The sequence below is a fragment of the Pinus tabuliformis genome, chromosome 2_1 (assembly GCF_031772625.1).
Source record: "Pinus tabuliformis cultivar Carrire ecotype Pingquan chromosome 2_1, CPIR1, whole genome shotgun sequence".
NCBI lineage: Eukaryota > Viridiplantae > Streptophyta > Pinopsida > Pinales > Pinaceae > Pinus > Pinus tabuliformis.
The window spans coordinates 784203942-784208230 of NC_142299.1; positions in this window are offsets into that span (position 1 = coordinate 784203942).

Below are 4289 nucleotides of genomic sequence, written 5' to 3' on the forward strand. Positions count from 1 at the left end.
ATTATTATTATTATAATATTTCTATCATCATTATTATTATAATAATAGTATTAATATTATTATGTTATTTCGTCCTTATATTATAATATCAATTTTTATTTATATTGTGTGGTGAACTAATTAGGAGTGTTTACTTAGCTAAGACAAATAATTTTATGGAGCATCTAAATCATGTTTTATTGTTTAAACTTTATGATACATCTAAATCTGTAATATCCCATATCAGGAATATACCCCAAACACAAGCAAACTCCAACTAGAGATGGACTGGGAGGGCATTTACCAGATATGTCGCCTCTAAAAAGAGGACGAGATCCGGAGGCTACCTGGCCCTTTCCAGACTTTGTCTAAGAGTATAATAGAAACACACAAGTGGTATAATAGCCGAGAATGCTCACAGAGATACAAGTAACAATGATACTATATATATATATATATATATATATATATATATATATATATATATATATATATATATATATATATATATATATATATATATATATATATATCAAACAGATACACAAGAAATGCAGAGAGAATGCTAAGCCATTTTATTATACTGAGTAATAAAATGAGTACAGGAGGTGATCAGGAAGATGGCACCTCTACTTGCACAAGGCAAGTGAAGAAATACACTCAGAGTAGCAAAGGAATGGCCCCTCTCTAATCTGTGTCCAAGCTGCTGGGAAAACTGCCGTGTTGCTGCTGCTGCTAAAAATCAAATAAGGATTTGGGACTGCTCCCCTCCTCAGAAAAAGCTAAAACTATAGAATCAGACTCTACTCAAGAAACCCAGAAAACCAGAAAGCTTTCCTGGAATGGCTGACCCCCGAAAATCACCCCCTTGGGGTTCTGCGTAGTTCCTCACTGCTCTGCACTGCCACTGAATAGAACCCTCCGAAACTCAGCCCAGAACTTTGCCAAACTCCTCCAATATGCAAGAGATGATCTCTTGCTCAATCCCTCGGCTCAAATCCTCCACAAACCCTCAATCCAGACTACTCCCAAAAATAACTGCGTCCCTCTCCCAGTGCTGCGCAGTCCTCTAGAACACTGATAAAACCACTGCTGAAATGCTGAAGATACTGCTGCTGAAATGCCAACGAAAATACATTTCCCGAGTAGGCACTCGAAGTCCCTCGGGGCTAAGGGTGAGATCTCTGAACGGAGACACTCAATGCACTAAACAGTGCTACAGACTAGCTAAATAGCCAACATGCTCTAAGCCAAAACGACTATCAAAAATGCACATAATTGAATGATCAAAATGAGGGGGCTCTCTCTTTTATAGCTTCTGCCTCTCTCAATCCCAATGCTCACCTTCTCTTGCGTGATTCCCCTTTTGCCATGTGTTCCTCCCCTCCTGCGCAGTCCCTCCATGTGTCTGCGTGGGCTCCATTTCTGCGTCCCCCTTTTGGCCCCCTTGGCTCTCCCTTTAAGTCACAACGTTGTGCTACTAGGAAGTGAATTTTATTCTAAAAGTGAGTTATGTCCCCCTTTCTCACTTTTTTATTTACAAAATAACTATAGAAGGAAAAATTTGGCAAAATCGAATATTCCAATTAGCTGGGGCTAATTAGGAATATTACAATCTCCCCCGGAAAAATGTTGCTTGTCCTCAAGCAACAGAAGTGATGGATGCTGTAATATCTTCCCATTCTCCCAAGTGGCATCCTCATCTGGCAAATTATTCCACCTCACCAAGAATTCCCGGACCGTCCTGCTCCGCAGCTGCCTCTCCCTGGTATCAATGATAGCCTCCGGCTGCAATACCAAATTGCCCTCATCATCCATAGGTGGTAGCTCATCTATCACTGTTACCTACTGCCCCAATGCCTTTTTCAGGCATGATACATGAAAAATGTTATGAATATTGTTGCCTTGGGGTAGCTCCAACTCATATGCAACTTGTCCAATCCTGCATATCACCCTGTATAGCCCATAAAAGCGGGGCTTGATCTTTTCAACCCCCTTCTACTTCAGTGACGACTGTCGGTATGGTTGTAATCGTAGGTAGACCATGTCCCCCACCTCGAACTGCCTCTCTACGCGACCCCTGTCGGCATACAGCTTCTGTTGGTTCTGTGCTGTAGCCATGTTATCCTTGAGAGCTCTGAGGATATCCTGACTCTCTTGGATCCAAATCTTGGCTCTAGGAGCCCTGCTATCGCTAAACATCACGTCAACAAAATATAAAGGATGATACCCATATAAGGCATAGAATGGTGATATACCAATGAATATGTGATGTGAAGTATTGTAGCAATACTCCCCCAGATGCAGCCACTTCAGCCATGCTCGCTACTGTCCACTGACATAGTTACGCAAGTAGCCCTCCAGTCACTTGTTAACTATCTCTGTCTGCCCATCTGTCTGTGGGTGATAATTGGTACTCGGAGTCAACTCCGCCCCACCAACTGGAAAAGCTCCTGCCAAAACTCGTCCATGAAACGGCTGTCCCTGTCACTGACGATGGTCTTAGGAAGATCATGTAGCCTGAAGATCTCCCTGAAGAACAACTCAGCCACCTATGCTACTGTGCAGTGTGCAGGTATGGCAAAGAAATGTGCGTACTTTGTCAGTCGGTTAACGACGACAAAGATACAATCCTTGCCGTGTACCGTGGGAAATACTGTGATGAAGTCCATCGAAATGATCTCCCATTTCCCCTCCGAAATGGGTAGCGGCTGCAATAAACCGGCGGGATGGCTCATCTCTCCCTTGTTCCACTGGCAAACATCACACTCCCTGATATGCCAGAGTACGTCATCCTTGAGGCCCTTCCAGGAGAACCTCTCTCTAATGGCCCTGTAGGTTTTGGTAAACCCCTGATGGCCTACCAATGGTGAATCATGTGATGCCTGGAGTATCTTCTTCTTGAGCTGAGACCCCTCAGTCAAGAAGATCCAATCCCTGTAATAGATGATCTCATCGATCACCCTGAACCTGTCATCTGCCACCTGCCCGTCCAGAATCTCACATGCAAACCTATCCTTGGAGTACTCTACTAAGAGTCGAGCCCTCCAGTCTGTATCCAAGCTCATAAGAGACAACGTGGCTGGTCTATGTGAAAGGGCATCTGCTACCACATTGTTCTTACCCTTGACATACTCAATATCAAAGTCATATGCTTGGATCTTACTGATCCACTTCTGCTGCCTCTCCTGCAACTGCTTCTACTCCAAAAAGAACTTGAGGCTGTTGTGATCAGTCCTCACCCTGAACTTGTTCCCCAGCAAATACTGCCGGTACTTAGCCAATGCATGCATGATGGCTAGCATCTCCTTGTCGTATATAGAATACAACCTCTCATGTGGAAGGAGCTTCCGGCTCTCAAAGGCTATGGGGTGACCTCCCTGCATCAATACTGCGCCGATCCCCTCTCCCGACGCATCACACTCCAAAACAAATGGCTGTGTAAAATCTGGAAATGCAAGCACTGGGCAGCTGCTCATAACCTCCTTGAGCCTATTAAAGGCTCGTTGCGTTGTATCCGACCAACTTAATGCCCCCTTCCTTGTCAAATCTGTCAGGGGTGCAGTAAGCTGTGAGAAACCTTTGACGAACTTCTGGTAGTAAGTACAAATGCCAATGAATCCTCGAAGTTCCGTCACATTTATCAGCTTCGGCCAATCTCTGATGGCCCTAATCTTCTCCCCATGGACCCTCACTCCGTCCACTCCAATGATGTGTCCCAAGTATAACATCTCCGCCAGCTCGAACTCACATTTGGAGAGCTTGGCATAGAACTGCTGCTCCTCCAAGATGCGTAATACTGTCTCAATATGCTGGAGATACTCCTCCCACATCCTGTTGTAAATGAGTATATCTTCAAAGAACACCAACACAAACTTCCTCAAGTGACTATGGAAGATGTGATTCATGCAAGACTGGAATGTAGCTGGGGCATTGGTTAGCCCAAAGGGCATCACCAAAAACTCAAAGTGCCCATAGTGACATCTGAAGGCGGTCTTGGGAATGTCCTGCTCCCTCATGCGAATTTGATGGTACCCTGATCTCAAATCAATCTTTGAGAAGAACCGTGCTCCTCTCAACTCATCCATCAACTCATCGATCCTGGGTATGGGTACCTGTTCTTCAGTGTCCTCTTGTTCAGGGCCCTGTAGTCAATGCACATCCTCAATATACCGCCCTTCTTCTTCACCAACACCATAGAAGAAGCAAAAGGACTCGTGCTCAGTCGGATGTGCCCAAGGGCCAGCAACTCCTGAATGGACTGCTCTATCTCATCCCGATAGGCCTTGGGATGCCTATAGGGGGTAGTA